This window comes from Cibotium barometz, chromosome 48 (genome assembly GCF_041138505.1).
Source record: "Cibotium barometz isolate CiBa-2024 chromosome 48, ASM4113850v1, whole genome shotgun sequence".
In the NCBI taxonomy this organism is placed as follows: Eukaryota; Viridiplantae; Streptophyta; class Polypodiopsida; order Cyatheales; family Cibotiaceae; genus Cibotium; species Cibotium barometz.
Window position 1 is genome coordinate 29,973,297 of NC_141093.1, and position 18,173 is coordinate 29,991,469.

At 37.5% G+C, this 18,173-nt stretch overlaps 1 pseudogene across 1 annotated transcript; it reads left to right on the forward strand.

Moving 5' to 3' along the window:
- The first annotated feature begins 16,575 nt into the window (after positions 1-16,575).
- On the forward strand, positions 16,576-17,319 carry LOC147611056 (plastocyanin pseudogene; annotated as a pseudogene). Its single transcript, XR_015263949.1, has one exon. The product of XR_015263949.1 is annotated as a plastocyanin pseudogene (transcript).
- The last annotated feature ends 854 nt before the right edge of the window (positions 17,320-18,173 follow it).

Sequence of the window (18,173 nt, forward strand, 5' to 3'; positions counted from 1 at the left end):
TGTGTGTGTGTGTGTGTGTGTGTGAGAGAGAGAGAGAGAGAGAGAGAGAGAGAGAGAGAGAGAGAGAAAGAGAGAGAGACATGGCCTCCTCCTAATATTCTTTCTTTTCTGATGAATAGATGGCCTCATGCCTTCTTCTTCTTCTAGTGGATATGTGTCCTCTTTTGTGAACTTCTTATGATGAAATGGCCTTTTCTTCTTCACAAAATGCTTGAGCTTCTTTGCTTTACTTTCTAGCCTTGTATTAGAAGAAACACACAAATTTTAAAAATAATAGCAAAAAAGGACCATTTGTTTTTTTACTTTTATCTTATTACTTCTTTTTGTTTGAATTGATGATAATCACTCTATGCATATTTTGACCATATATTTATTGTACATTGAGCTTATCATCCATAGATGTATAAGAGACCTAACAATACTAGTGTTAGTACTAGTTGGTGTAGATTTGTTAATCCTTAGTGCTAGGCTTCATTATGGCTAGGTTTGCCCCACATCTCCGGAGCTCTTATAGAAACTCAGTACATAGACCTTTGTATGAATGTATGCTCTTATGTGTGTGGGAGGTGTGTGTGTGTGTAGGAGCATTTATTGATACCAAGTTCGGGGGGTGTGTGTGGGAGCATATATTGATACCAAGTTCTACACCCACTATTGGGCACTAATGACATTAGTGGGAATGTTGTAGTATTTAGTCCATGCTATGCATGATGGAGTTATGGTTTATTCTTATGGATGACTACCATGAGGTTATAAATTGCAGTTTCTTATAAAGTGAATTTGAGAATATTCCTCGATTCATATAGGGGGGTGTGTGTGTGTGTGTGTGTGTGTGTGTGTGTGTGTGAACCCATAAATGGAACCTCTTGTGGGCAACCTCTTATGGGCATGATGGAGTTATGGTTTATTGTCTTGTGGATGACTACCATGAGGTTATAAATTGCACTTTCTTATAAAGTGAGTTTGAGCATGTTCCTTGATTCACAGCTACAATGTAATTCTCAGTATGGCACTTACGAATCCATCTACATATGATTGTTTCCTTTAAATTAAGAATACAACATCATAAAAAAGCAATGAATAGTCTTTCTAGATTGTTACACACTTGAATACAGTACACTTAGTAGCTTTGATATAGGAGGGTGTGAAGCTACCACGCCTTGTTTTTTTAGGAACTCCACCATTTCTTCAATAAACTTCCCAAAATACCATCTCTTGAGCTCAAAGATGTCTTCCTTAAAAGTATCTAGAAATTGTATTTGGTACTTAAGGACTACCATACCTTGTTCTCTAATATCGTGTCATATCACTTCTCATGTTGAGCTCAAAGATGTCTTCCTTAAAAGTATCTAGAAATTGTATTTGGTACTTAAGGACTACCATACCTTGTTCTCTAATATCGTGTCATATCACTTCTCATGTTGGCCAATCTCTCAATCAACCTACATCATTAAAAGTGTTCTTATTATAAGATAAGGTGCTTTGTATATATGAAGAAAATGGAAAAAATGATAATTACTTACTCTTTGGGATTTACAAGTCCTTAAGCCTATGAGAATCTCTATCAATCAAGAGATCAAAAATCATAGCTTTTTGGTCATTTGGCAATGTGTTGGATGCCAAGCTATAAAGCCTATCCTCTGTCAAATAATCTGGTATGTCATCCTAGTACTAGAGTCGACTACAACACACACACATCAATCAAATCACAACACTTTGAAACATTACATCGTTGCCTATCTAAACAAATAAAAGGGAAGGATATAAATTTTCTTAATAAAAGAAATCATCTCCTTGGGCAGGGTTTGCAAATCACGGCTAACCGTCTACTAGCATGCCTCCACTTTCTCTCATCTTCATAAAAAGCAATTATCCATTTATCTTCAAACTCCTTTGCAAAGGCAAGGTCTCTACAAGCGGATCAATCTCTCTAGTGGGCAATGAGGTACTTATCCTATATTTCACAAGCTACTTCATTAGTATGAGAATATATGGATACTAGAATCTTATATTCAAATGTTACAATTGTCTATTCCACTACCAACCGATATGGAGAATGTACTTGGAACACTATTGGCATAGCTCAAAAGTTCATAATTGAACATATAAATGGGTCTTTGGTAACAAGGTCCGGTAACACTTTGAATCGAATAAGCAACAAGAAGGGCACTCGGGAAATCATTCACCGTATGACTTGGTTCCTGGCATCAAAAAAAAATAAACAATCTTTCTTGAGCTATTAGATCAATCCTTCTGACATGCTAGTATAAGACTCGTCTCTTCTTTTTCCCATGATTTTGGGACATGGCATCCATCCTTTTCTTTAACTTTGATTTAGTTTAGGTAAATTAGGATTGTTTACTAGAGTCAAAGATCTCTTAGCAAGAGCAACAGGTGGTAAATTCTTTGACTGTGAAGCTTCCTTAGGGCAGGCCTTGGAAAAATCCTTGGCCATTTTGACCACTTCAGATATTTAACTTAGCTGTGAATTTTTGACTAAAGTGTCTATTGGAGGGTCTAACTTTCAGATGAACCTATGAAGGAGGAGTTGCCTCATCTATGCGTGGGAGAAAAACGAATAAGATTTTCATAAGCTTAATGATAATTTTTAATGGTTTCTCCCTCTTGAGAAAGATTTAGGAATTCATTCATCTTGTCCTCTTGATATTCTAGAGGCCAAAACCTCTAATGAAAATAAGCCTTCATCTCCTCCCACCTGAGTTGATCATATTTCAGGTGATTAGACTCTACGTGATTTCTCCATCCTTAACAGGAAGAGCTGCTATAATCTTAAGATGAACGAGTGCGAGTTTACTAAATTTGTATACAGAAATTTATTCATCCACAGCATCCATCCAATTGCGAATGACTTTCATAAGCATATTTCCTTCTCTTTGAAAGGGAGTGGGTTGAGTTCTATGAAGTGCCTCTTTAACATTATTATCTAACTCTTCCATAATAGAGGCAGGCAGGGTTGACTTGCCCGACTCATGGTTGTTTGAAAGAAAAGATTCTTTTTCTTAAAAGTTTCATAACAACCACTTGATTTGAAAAATGACAAGGTTTATAGAAATAAAAGATAATAACTTTATTTATTGAAAATCACACTAGGGAAATTTAATCCCTTATTTTGAACACCTAGAATCATCTATATACTACCCAACTATTACAAACTTCTGGTTTGAGAGATACAAACTCAAAGATTTAACACTCATCTAAGGTATACAAGCTTCTACCCAACGGATCCTATATTCCTTTACAAGGTTCAATCTTTCCATAATCATGGTTAAACATAAATTTAATGCATAGTATGGTAGATGGTCAAGATCTATCTCCAAACTAAACTTCACTTCTTTTTGGTCCCAAATGTGTCTCCACATGAACAAAGGCTGGTAGTGTTGACTAAAGTAGTGATCCCTACAACTCCGATAATAAGAAGCATCTAGCATCGTATTATTGGCCATATGTTGAAATGCAACATCAACGGCTTCTTACTCTTGAGCAAGGGACAAGTTCTGGGCCATTACAGCATTATTCAATTTACACTTTCAACATTACAATAGAAAATAATATGGAAAAAAATTAAGAGAAAACATTAAGTCTTTATTATATCATTGTTTATTTTTATTCAAGGATCAATTTGGCTAAAAGAATCCCAAATACTTGAATGCATAGATTGCACCTATACACATGTAATTCTTGAATCCCAAATACTTGAATGCATAGATTGCACCTATGCACATGTAATTCTTGAATACATAGATGGCACATACACACGTGTAGGCATGCCCCATATTGATATGTGAAGATACAATAATCCTATTAGGAGGAATATAATAGAGCTTAGAACTCTATAAGCTCTATGATAGACTCTAAGATGATCCCTTAGAGTTTGTTAAGTATCATCTCCAAGACTATGCCAATGCGGATTAAAATTGTTAAAATGCAAGCAAAGTGATGAGCTATGGTGGATCAAATGCAAGAATCAACATCATTAGCAAAGTGATTAGATGATGATTAAGACAAGATTAGATGATAATTAAGACAAGATTAGTGAGCAATTAACTGCTGATAGCTTAATGTAGGCATGGATACTCAAAAACCAGCAAATACGCATTAGGCCAATGCCTCAATTTATAGTGTTTACATCCACAAGATGCCAAGCATCTAATCCCACTGATCTCTCCTTGATTCACTCCACCTCTTTTACTTGATTCTCTCCACCTCTTCACTTTTCCCAGAATATCTCCACACATCCTAGAACTTCTCATGCTACCCTTTATTCTCTCCCAGTAGATTCCACTCACCTTTTCACTACTGCTCACTCATTTACAGACTCTCTTTTACAGCCTCTTGCTAAGGGCTTGTTCCTACACACATCCATTCACTTATATATTTCAATACCTAGCACACCTCCACCCTATACCAAGTTTCCCTCTTACTTGGTAGCCCGCGACCAGTGCCTCAAGTCCCTAACTCATAGTCCTTGACACTCTCTCTCTCTATGTGTCCAAGGCTTACTATAAGTGCCCGTGACCTTGACTAAAGTGCTCACACATACATCTACCACATGGCCTACATCATCAGTGGCTCAGAGGTGGTTTTACTTTGATGGGGTAGATTACATTGGGTTGTGGGGTTTCTATGTGAGATCCCACTGCCCCCTCTGCGAACCGGATTCCCGGTTGGTAGCCAACGGAAGTAGCTTCCTCTTGCAGGGTTTCCCACTCGGGGCGTCGCCCTTGAATGTCCGGGCACAAGACTAATCTGGTGGTCATTCTGAAACCGAAATCGAGAAAATTTTCCTTGCCCAAAAAACAAGGACGATTCCACCTTTTTAAATTTCTTAACAAATTTTTTAATGGGATTAAGAGACTAAACTAACCTTCATCTAATTAAACCAGATAGAAGGAAAACTATTATAGACTTAACTTGAAGAAATCAACGCTTTTTTCCTAATTGAATCAGGCACAGCCGTTGATCTATTTATTTGAGAAGTCTTCAGGCTTTTATTTAACTGCTCGAGTTCTAAGCATATTTCTATTAATCAATTTTATTATTAAAACTCTACTGATTCCAGCCTATCCGGCCCATGGGTTAGCCACCGTCCAACCACTGGAATCGGTAGAACCAAACAAATACTCACCTACCCATAATTGAATGCCTTTCTTAACTTTTGCTTTAGAATACAGATACACACACACTCCTCTTTAAACTTTAACTTATAAAACAATCCATTGACAAACAATTATTGGTTACAGATGTCATAACTCAAAATTTCCATCCAATCCTTGTTTCTCAACAGAAACAGTATCACTTTGGACTCTCTGTTGAGACTAGCTGGTGAGCAAACAAGATCCAATAACAGATTACAATAAACATTGTTCCATCATACAATATCTTTCTCGACATACGCATGGGTGTCCTCGGCACCGTGATCTCGTGCATCGCCTGATCAGAACCCTCCAGGATCCTCCTTAGGTGTCCTGGCACTTCACTCAGGGAGACCGCTTCGTCGGCCCTCATCCATCGTATCGGAAGCGCACCATTTTAACCATATCGAGGCTGGTCAAGACCTGGGCACGCTTTGCCAGGTGAGCTATCCTTTAAACACTCCTCGCCAAATGTTACAACCGAACTTCCCTTAGAAAAACACATATACCAAATGCTCCCTCCAGCATTCTGGCATTACAGTCCTTTAAGAAAACAGGGTTTCTATGCAAGTTTTCAGTTTTGATTTTCTTTTGAATACAATGAGTATATCTTAAATCCGCGTCCCCAAAACTTCTTGATCGTAGGTCTGAATTCCAAAATAAAATTCCTCGAATTCTGTAACCTTGATCCTCAAATCAATTCAAAGGTCTCAACTTAGTTTCAGATTTGGTGGGAGATTTGAGTGAATTTTCCTGAACTAGTCACATCATCTTTCCTTGAAACTGACGAAGAGTTTGGTCTTGGTCATAGTCTGATTCAGGGTTCGAGTCTGATAAGGTTCTTTCCTGAACTATCTTTCTAAAAAGGGGCTGATATTTCAATTTCTATTTTACTGAATTTCATTAATTGAATATTCACTTAACTGATTCTAAACTAATCACAAATTCTAATGAGAAATAAATTAATCATTTATCTGAATTTTCTCATTACAATCCGAGTGAATATAAAATAATAGAAATTTCTGTCTTAGAGTATTTACTTATTTATCAAATACTCGTAGAAATTAAACATAGAATTAAAGAGAACTCTAATTTTGATATAAAAATTCATTATGCATCTATTTATGCATAAAATCCAACTTCATCAATGGAAATAACACTTTTATATAAAAGAAAATCCTTTTTACATCTATTTATGCATAAAATCAACTTAATAGGAATAACACTTTTAAAATAAAAAGAATTTTTGTTATGCATCCTTCCATGCATAGAAATTGAATTCAATGAAAATAACACTTTTATTTTTAAAAAAATCTTTTATGCATCTTCCCATGCATAGAAATTGAATCTAATGAAAATAACACTTTTATAATAAAAATTTCTTTTATGCATCTTTCCATGCATAGAAATTAAATCTAATGAAAATAACACTTTTATAATAAAAATTTTCTTTTATGCATCTTTCCATGTATAGAATTTAAATCTAATGAAAATAACACTTTTATAATAAAAAAATTCTTTTATGCATCTTTCCATGCATAGAAATTAAATCTAATGAAAATAACACTTTTATTTAAAAAAACTTTTATGCATCTTTCCATGCATAGAAATTAAATCTAATGAAAATAACACTTTTATAATAAAAATTTTCTTTTATTCATCTTTCCATGCATAGAATTTAAATCTAATGAAAATAACACTTTTATAATAAAGAACTTTCTTTTATGCATCTTTCCATGCATAGAAATTAAATCTAATGAAAATAACACTTTTATAATAACGAACTTTCTTTTATGCATCTTTCCATGCATAGAAATTAAATCTAATGAAAATAACACTTTTATAATAAAAAGAATTTCTTTTATGCATCTTTTCATGCATAGAAATTAAATCTAATGAAAATAACACTTTTATAATAATAAAAGAATTTCTTTTATGCATCTTTCCATGTATAGAAATGAAATCTAATGAAAATAACACTTTTATAATAAAAAGAATTTCTTTTATGCATCTTTCCATGCATAGAAATTAAATCTAATGAAAATAACACTTTTATGCATCTTTCCATGCATAGAAATTAAATCTAATGAAAATAACACTTTTCTAATTTTTAAAAAAAATTATGCATCTTTCTATGCATAGAAATTAAATCTAATGAAAATAACACTTTTACAATAAAAAAATTCTTTTATGCATCTTTACATCCATAGAAATTAATTCTAATAAAAATAACACTTTTATAATAAAAAAATTTCTTTTATGCATCTTTCCATGCATAGAAATTAAATCTAATGAAAATAACACTTTGATAATAAAAAAATTTCTTTTATGCATCTTTCTATGCATAGAAATTAAATCTAATGAAAATAACACTTTTATAATAAAAATTTTCTTTTATGCATCTTTCCGTGCATAGAAATTAAATCTAATGAAAATAACACTTTTATAATAAAAAAATTTCTTTTATGCATCTTTCCGTGCATAGAAATTAAATCTAATGAAAATAACACTTTTATAATAAAAAAATTTCTTTTATGCATCTTTCTATGCATAGAAATTAAATCTAATTCAGAAAACCATAGATTAAAATTAAAAAAATAGAATTTTTAACTTACATGGAGTTTTGTGAGCTTTCCTTTGGCTTGAGGGATTGAGAGTTCTACTCTTGTTTGGATCAAGAGTGGCCACCAATTATTTGTAGAGAGGAATTAGTCAGAAACAAGTGAATTCAATGTTTTTGGCTCTGGGGAGGAGTAGAGTAACAGTGCATAAACACTATTAAGCTTTTACAAAGGGGGAGGCTTCTATTTATAGGAAAAAGTGAGCCTCAAACCAAGCAAACTGATTTTAGAATTTTCTAGATCAGTTTGGTCAATTTTTGGCCATTTTTGGGTCAGTTTAGCTTACTTTTTGAACTAGACTTGAATTAGGAGAGAGAAGAGATGAAATATCTCATTTTATTGATTTAAAATGGAAAGCAATGATGAGAAAAAAGGCACCTCCTTCATGAGGGAGAATCCCCACTCTGAGGTGTCAAAAATTAATTTTTTAACTATTTTCCTTGGTCCTTAGTCCACTCTTCATCTTATGTGAGTATTTACTCATTTTTGGGGGTTTTTCTTTATTTCTTTAATTTATCTCCTCCCTAGATTTGGATTAATCTGATTGGCCCCTCAGAACCTTAATCTAAATTTTAAAAAAAAATCTAGATCGTTAGGCTAAGGTCTTTTAAAAAAAAGCTTCTTTTGGCCTGGACTAAAAAGGGATGTACTTAATCATGTACGTCAATGCCTGAATTGTCAGAAAGTCAAAGCAGAAAGAGTAAAAATGCCTGGGAAGTTACATCCATTAGACATCCCCCAGATGAAGTGGCAATGTATCAGTATGGATTTTATTGCTGGACTACCTTCAATGCAATTAGGTTACGACTCCATCTTCGTGGTAGTTGATAGGCTAACCAAAGTTGCCCATCTGATTCCAGTAAAAGAAACCTACACTGCTTTGGCCAGATTGTTCCTTAAGAAAATCTTCAGATTGCATGGCCTACCCAGGAGAATAGTAAGTGACCGAGATCCAAAGTTCACGTCAAGATTCTGGACTGCATTTTTCGAAGCAGCAAGAACTTTCTTGGATCTCAGCACAGGCTACCACCCCGAGATCGATGGTCAAACAGAAAGGGTGAACCAAGTAATCAAAGATATACTTCAGTCATGCTGTGGTAGGAAACCCAAGAAGTGGCTAAGCTATCTGCACCTAGTCGAGTTTGCCTACAATGCCTCTTATCACCGAAGCATCGGGATGAGCCCTTTCAAAGCTCTGTATGGACAAGGCTGCCTAATACCATTAACTTGGTCCGACCCATTGATTAGGGTTGAAATGTCCAAACAGATTCTTGACGACATGGAGCAGCAGATGCAATCAATCCGCAAAGATTTAAGAGCTGCCCAGGATAGACAGAAGCAGTATGCAGATAAGAAGAGGTCAGATAGAAAGTTCGAAGAAGCAGATATGGTCTTCATTCGTGTACGCCCCAAAAGAAGTTCTCTATCTCTTGGGAAGTACACGAAGTTATCCCCAAGATACTGTGGGCCATATCTGATTAAGAAAGTAGGTGACTTAGCTTATGAACTTCTTTTGCCTCCTCATCTCAAAGTACACAATGTATTTCATGTCAGCCTACTTAAGGAGTATGTATCGAGCCCGAATCATGTGCTTATTGATGAACTCTTAACTTCTTCAACCCAAGGGCTGATGGAACTCCAACCTGAAGAAATCCTTGATGTTTAAGAAAAGTAGGTGACTTAGCCTATGAACTTCTTTTGCCTCCTCATCTCAAAGTACACAATGTATTTCATGTCAGCCTATGAACTTCTTTTGCCTCCTCATCTCAAAGTACACAATGTATTTCATGTCAGCCTACTTAAGAAGTATGTATCGAGCCCGAATCATGTGCTTATTGATGAACTCTTAACTTCTTCAACCCAAGGGCTGATGGAACTCCAACCTGAAGAAATCCTTGATGTTCAAGAAAAGGTTCTCAGGAACAGAATTCTGAGAGAATTCTTAGTCAAATGGAAGTTCTATCCTTAAAGACGCCAGCTGGGAGAAAGAAGCCGAACTGATGCGAGATTATTCCCAGTTTGCAAGATGAGGACATCTCGCATTTTTTAAGTAGGAGAGAATGTAAGATTCCCCAGCCCCTCAAGATGTCCAATCCCCTTTTTTTAAAGGAATCTTTCCCAGGCAAAAAGAAATCTTCTAGGTATCTATCTTGTCCCTTCTCCGAACCCTATCGTGTTATATATCAATGGATAGCTTTTGAAGAGTAGTATCTAAATATATGAGGTCCGACAAATTTGGATTTTGTTTGCAAAAATTTTATCTGGTGCTCCTTTTTGGAGGGAATATTCCAGTCAAACTTCCTTACAGGGCCCCAAAATGACCTCAAAAATTTCCTAATGCACCTCCTGTGACTATCAAGTCATCCACATAAATGACAATCACCAGGAAACCATTCTTTGTATTTTTTTACATATAGTGAAGAATCTAAATTCTCGACTTAAAATCTAATGATTAGGAGATACCTACTAATCCTATCACTCCAAGCTCATACTTCAAACCATATAATTCCTTCTTCAATCTACATACATGTGTGGGAAACTCTGGATGTACATATCCATGTGGTTGCTCCATAAACACCTCTTTTTGCAACTCTCCATTTAAGAATGGTGTAACTCCCAACCTTTACATGTAGCCAATCAAATTACAGACCTCATGGTGGTAGACATCTTAGTAGTCATTGTTCCAAATGTCTCATCATAATCAAGTTTATGAGTTTGTGTAACTCCCAACCTTTACATGTAGCCAATCAAATTACAGACCTCATGGTGGTAGATATCTTAGTAGTCATTGGTCCAAATGTCTCATCGTAATCAAGTTTATGAGTTTGTGTATAACCTTTGGCGGGCCAACCTTGCCTGAAAGATACCTGCCCCCTTCGCGCAACGGATTGGGGGGTGCTAGCAGCAGCGGAAGTAGCACTTCTTGCGCAGGGCAAGATCCCTCACTCGAGGCTTCGCCCATGGATATCCGGACAAGAGACTAATCCCTCGATTCTTCCAAAACCGAACCCGAAAAAACTTCCCTCGCCTAGAAAGCACGGGCGATTCCTCCAGGATATTTTTACTCTAACGTAGTCAGGGTCATTACTCACCAAACTGATCCGACCGAACCTGTGAGTCTCTTGGTCAGATCAAGGAAGAAACTTGCACTTGGATCATAGAAACCAACGCTTGTTTCCCCATCGAGAGGCACAGCCATTGATTCTTTTTCCATAGAACAATTACTATCCGAGATTTACTTCATCTATCGTACTATAACAAAATTGAGTCTCATTTTAAGGATCCATTAGTCCAGCCTAACCCCGTCTAGTCCCATGGGTTAGCCAACCACCCTTAGCCAACCGCCCAACCACTGTAGTGATGGGATCCAATTAGAAATTTGGTTAGGTTTTGTCCCAGGTACCCAGGGAAAAGAGTTCCCAGGCCCCCTAGCCGGATATTCATGCAAATTTAACGCCAATCACACCACTTACACACCCAATATGAAATTGCCTTTTTCACAGATTCAGTTATCTTTAAAACAATCATTTAATGAAACCATAGTGTCACTAATCATATTCCTCCAAAATATCCAATTGAATCCTAATTTCAAATCATTCCTTCATCGGTGTACCTATGGCATCATTGGCAACCAAAACGCTCACCACCTGCCCACTCTCAGGGGCCTTTTCTATAGTTCCTAGCTCATAGTACCCGGCAATATATTCACTTATAAAAATCAAGATGGAATCTTTGTTGAAGATCAGCAAGATCAACCAACAGATCCATATAAAAGAGCCATGCACTCATCTGTTGAGGACCAGCAAGGTCAATCAACCAGATCCATGCCCGGTTTCAGAAAACAACTCTTACTCCTTGTTCCAATATCTTCCCCGATGCACTGGTATCTTTGACGACCCAGAGCTCGAGCATCGTATGGTCAGCACCCTCTAGGATCCTTTGTAGGTCACCTAGCGCTTCACTCATAGGCCGCTTCCTTGGTCCCTCATTCACCGTATCGGAAGCTCACCATTTAAATTGAACCAAGGCTGGTCAAGACCTCGGCCAACCTTGCTGCGTGAGACGTCCTCCATTGACTCTCCGTCAACTGTTGCAACTTTATCAGTTAGGTCATCCACGACCTCATTTACAAGACGGTCAAAAATGCTTCCCCAGCATTTTCGACATAAAACAGTCATTTAAAAATAGGTCATAAATACAATTCCTATAATGAACTCTCGTCTTTCACATTGTTCCACATCCGTCCACATTACTTAATCCATATCCAATTCATATGTATACCCATTCTCGTCCAATCACATCATTTTCCATCTCATCACATCTTTCCTCATTTATTCTCATCACATCTCATCCACTCGCATCAACCCCATATTCGCATCCCATCACACCTCATTCATTTCACATCTATCTCAGTTTGCATCACATCTCATCTCATTCATTCTTATCCCGATTCACCACATCACATCTTATTCATTCACTCACATCGACATCATACACATCCATTCACATTCTATCACATCCCATACACATCTTATCACATCCATTCACATTCTATCACATCCCATACACCTCTTACCACATCCATTCACATTCTATCACATCCCATACACATCCATTCACATTCTATCACATCCATTCACATCCATTCACATTCTATCACATCCCATACACATCTTATCACATCCATTCACATTCTATCACATCCCATACACATCTTATCACATCCATTCACATTCTAATCCCATTTAGTAGCTTTTTCTAGGTTGATCACGATAATGGGACTTTTTCTAAATTTTTGCCAGCTGCTTGGCCTAATTAAAGGTTCTTTTCTCGACGACTATTTCCATATTCATTCTCAATTTCTCAAATGAATTATATTCAATATTCCTCTTTTGAATAAAAGAATTCATGGGATTTACAGAAATCAATTCTACCCATATTTTCACTTTTGATAATTAATCATAAATTGAATTATACTAAAAATTCCTCTTCTTCTCATTTAATTTCTTGGATCTCAAATACTATATGGGAATTCCTCTTTTTGCATTTAATTAATTGCATTCCAATGTCATGGGTATTCCTCTTTTATCATCAAATATTTCTCATAAAGTAATTTCATCTAAAATAAAATACCCATTAATTCAATATGCTAGGAATTTCTCTTTTCCCATCTAAATGATGGAATTCCAAATGTTATAGGAATTTCTCTTTTAAAAATTAAATATTTCTCATAGATAAAATAAATTTGACTCAACTCTACACCCCACCGATAACCAGTCCATCGGAAAGAGTCAAAGAAAGCTTAAAAATAAGAGTCGAAGAAAGTAGTGCGTTGAAGATTTCATCAAAAGAAGCTTCTACATAGGCACATCTTTAGTCCCATGCCAATACATACATAGAGATCTACATGTAATAGACAAACCTAGTAAGAGTAGGCACGGCTAGCTCAAACACTTGTATTAAACCTCATCACATCAACAATCGTCTAGGTACGTTTCTATATGAGGGGACCATGGCGACACAAGCCTGGTCCATGGTATGACCCATTATGCCTGGACCTTCCTTAAACTAGTAGGAACCTTTTGTGGTCTTTTCTTTGACCACACCAACTATTAACCCACATTCCTCTATCCCCATTGCTTAATAATGCCAAATCCCTTGAGCCATAGAGGTCACCCACATCTCCATTACAGCCTTAGACAAAGTTTGCTGCCATCATGCATCAACATCTAATGTTCTTGAATCCCTAAGAAAATGGATGCTGAGTAAATGTCAATGAAAGAAAGAGTCAAAGAAAGCAATTGAGTCGGAGAAATCTTCCATTTGGAGGAGTACACACATAGCACACCTTCCACCCATTACCCATTCAAGTTACTTATGTTATGGGCATCACATTTTTCACATCTCACACCTCATGTTATGCATGAACACATGCACCTACAACTAACCTCATCAATGTGAATCCTCCATGTATATCTCTGGATGGGAGAGATCATGGCTGGCTCAATATTGACCCATGGTACAACCCATCTCCTAGATACTCATCGATTTGTGGGTACCTCCAAAGAGCTTCAAGGCATACAACCTCTACTTTAACTTCATTCCACATACCTGACCTCACCATGGATATGAAATTTGAAGATTCTTTTTGGCTACATTTATAATTTGAAGAGCATAATGCACTAATGTTCCTTTCACAAAAGCCATGTAGGGTTTAATAAGACTTATGGAAAAGTACAAAAGTATTTTTTTTAGCTAGGGATTAAGAGAGATGTTATCAAGCATGAAAGGGAATGCTTATACTGCAAAAGTCAAAATTGAACAAATAAGAGTTCCTAGTGAAATCGAATTTTTGGGACATACCTAATAGGAACTAGGAATCCATTTCAATAGATTTCATCACCAAACTTTCTACTACCCATGGAGGTCATGACACTCTCTGTGTAGTAGTGGTGGAAAGACTCACTAAACTTTCTACTACCCATGGAGGGCATGACACTCTCTATGTAGTGGTGGAAAGACTTACCAAGATGGACCATTTTTATTCAATGAAGAAAACTAATGGGGCTTAGAATCACCAACAAGCTTTCTATTAAAAGGAACCATTTTGACTTCATGGGCTTGTTGCCAAGAACATTGTGTCTAGGTTCACATCTAACTTTGGGAAGACTAACTTTAAGGCTATTTGGAACATAGCTTAGAAGGAGATTCACCTTCCATCCTCAAATAGATGCTCAAATAGATGGTGAAACTTAAATTGGATCATAGAGGATATGCTAAGGATGTAGGATGGATGTGAACAAGAAACATACCAACTTGACCAAGATTTAGTTAAGTCTACATATAATAGTTCTTGGCATGCTTCCATTAGAATGTATATGGGCAAGATTGTTCTACCCCATAAAAACTCTTAGGCCCAACTAATAAAGCCAAAGTCTCAAGGGAGATGTTAGAGAAAATGGAGAGTGAATTAAGACTCAAGAGCCAAATGAAGAAAGCTCAAGATGGGCAAAAAGCCTATTATGACAAGAAGCACTCTCCTAGGGAATTTCCTCAAGGGGACATGGTTTTCGTAAGTGTCAAACCTAAGTCTAAGGTGGCATTAATTTATACCTACATAGTAAGCATAGATTGAAGCATACTAAAGATAGAGGTGATGAGTGTTATAGTGTAGCATGCATGGCTATTTTCCAACCAAGGCATGGTTTGATTCCCTCTCAACACACTCATGGGTTAATGTAAAAACATGGGGCAAGGGCAGGACCTACCTAGGATGTGTGTGTATAACAATTTTATAAAAGTAAAAAAGTTACAAAACCCGTTGCAATCGCATGAAGAGTGTAAAACAAAACTCACAAGTGAAAAGTTTCGCCTACAAAATTTGCCAATGTGCAACAATGTCAACTAATAACGACAAGAGGTAACATTACTGACACAATAATTAAGGCCACATACACATGTACAACCCTATCCTTGTTTACCAACCACCTACCATCTTTGGCAAAGGCCTATTAATGCATGGTATGTTCAATCAACTGAGTCTAGCTCATCTTGCTTTGCCTAACCAAGTTTTCTTTCCTATGTTGAAGTTCCAACCACAAAATTTCATGTTATAGTGTGTGTGTGTGTGTGTGTGTGTGTGTGTGTGTGTGTGTGTGTGTGTGTGTGTGTGTGTGACTGAGTGAGTGAGTGAGCGAGTGAGCGAGTGAGTTTGCACGTGTGTGTGTGTGTGTGTGTGCGTGTGCGTGTGTGTGCAAAGAGAGAGAGAGAGAGAGAGAGAGAGAGAGAGAGAGAGAGAGGCCTTAAGGGAGTGTGTGTAGAGAGAGAGAGAGAGAGAGAGAGAGAGAGAGAGAGAGGGAGAGAGAGAGAGAGAGGGCTTAAGGGGACTTGAGGACATTGATTTTCTCAGAAGTATTCACGGGGGAGTATTCAAAGTTTACAATTATTGTTAATATCAAAGGATGTGGAGTCAGTCACCTACCCTAGGAACCCCACTCAAAAATGTGTCATCATCAATGCCTTCTTTCAGGCTTTAAGTCCTACGAGGATCTATCTTTATGCCTTCATTATTTACCAACAATATGTTCCGATTGCTTCCACTTTGAAAGAAGAAAAGAAAATGCAATTTATCCAATTTAATGCATGTGATTTAGCTTTTATAGATTAATTTTAACCTTTTAAGATGTAACAAAGAAAAAAAGAACAAAAAATTCAACGAACCAGATTAATTCACATTTATCGAAAAACACTTTGAGTGAACCATGAACCCAACTCCTCCTTAAGGTAGGAACAAAAAGTTAGAGGAGAATGTGCACACTCCAATGTATGACCTTTTGTAGTAGTGTAAAACTAGAAGGGGTTTCACAAAGCCATCTTACAAGGTACCTATAAATCACCAAGTTATCTCTACTCACCCATGGGCATTATGGTGGGTCGGTTAAGGGAGAACATTAAGAATGCAGAGGTCCTAGGTGTTCAATCACTGCCCCCACCGTACCCGCTCTGCGAGGTGTGAAGCATGTATGCATTTCTTTGAGTAACCCTCTCCTACAACGCGCAACACTTGTGGGGGAAACACAGTTTCTTTTTCTTGAAGTTATTTCTATTCACCAAGGTAGAAAATTCAATTGTGTGAGGGAAGAGTAAAACTTTAAAGAAGGGAAGGAATCAATCCACTTTCAAGGTGAACTAAAAGCAACTTTAGAAATTAGAAGGGCAGGTGGGAAAAGAGGTGATGGATAAAGGGTTTTGTGTGTGGTGGGTAAGGGTGACAAGTGGTGGGGGTTGGATAAGAGCACCGCCCCTTCTTCATCTGCTATACACACAAGTGGGCTACGTGTGGCTGCAAGTTTCCCTTCTGTTCTTGTCACCTTGACTGTTCGAGCACAGGACGATGGCTTCTCTCACAGCAGCCTCTCTCTCAGTCCCTTCTTCTTTCTGTAGCCTGCGAGCCACAGCAGAAACAAGCTCCAAGCTGGGCTGCGGCCTCTCGCTTGCTGCTCCCGTCCGCCCATCTCTCTCCGTCTCAGCCTCCTTGTCCGATGTGATTTCCAAGGCTTCCTCAGTGGCTCTTATCGCCACCACTGCGGCTACTCTGCTTGCGACGCCGGCCTTGGCAGCCAAAGTGGAGGTGGGCGACGAGGTGGGCAGTTTCAAGTTCAACCCGGATACCATCACAGTGGCTGCGGGCGAGACCATTCAGTTCACGCTGGTGGGCGAGACCGGCCACAACGTGGTGTTCGACATTCCGCCTGGTGCCCCAGGGCCCCTGGCCAGCGAGTTGGCTGCCAACTCGATGGGCGAGAATGATCTTCTGAGCGAGGATGAGGCGACCTTCACCGCCAAGCTGTCGACTCCAGGCACCTACACCTATTTTTGCACCCCCCACAAGTCCGCCAACATGAAGGGAACCGTTATTGTCAAGTGATATGAGTTTATATAGATCAGAGCGGAGCCATTACTGAATGCGATTGCCATTGTATTGCGATTAGATCTGTAAATTTTGGCAATTTCTCAAGGTATATCGTCTCTTACACGTTCAATCACCTTCTGTTTTGTCTTAATGCTGTTTTAATCTCTGCGCACTCATGTAAAGATTGAGCAGGAAGCCGGGGTTGCAATTCAGTACTAGTAACATAAATGGTGTAATGACGAAGCAAATGCATGTGGATTTAGGAAGCAGTAAAGATATTGGAGATAAAATGGCTTGTCTTTAATGAATTCCAAGCTTAATGAGGGTATGCTACAAGATCACTCCTCTCCCCTCGAATAAAATTATCAACATTTCACTTGGCCATTGCTCAAAAATGACCTGAAGTTGTAGACTTATAATCAAAGCAATGTAGCCAAAGAGGGGTTCTTGGAGTAGAGGCTTCATCGTGGGGCGAACCACCATTGTAGCAATGGTAGTTGGAGAGGTTATACCCTTGGTAAGATGGTCTTTTGATGTTGAGGAATGGAGAGGCTATACTCTTGGAAAGAGGGTCTATTCGTATTTTGAGGGTTGCGCGGGGTTACTCTTGCTAGATGAAAGTTCAATCTTTATATTATTAGTGTCATTAGGATACAACATTTTATATCGCATCTTAGTGATTTTCTTAGGTACAAGACTTACGGTCACGATCATTTTTCAATCATGAAAAAGGATATTCTAAGACCGTTATGATTTGAGAACCTCGAGGGTGCACTACTAAGAAACCCTATGTATCACATGTGTTCAAGGGGTATTTAAAAAACCCCCTATCTGTTAATTTTTCATGAATAAAATGACCCCTTTTCTTTATATACTTACAGGTTTTTTTCAAAATCAATTTTGAAAACCCCTTCTATAAATGTATTTTTGTAAATTTACCTTAAAATTTTGAAAAAAAAAACCTTCATTTGAATTCACGTACTATAC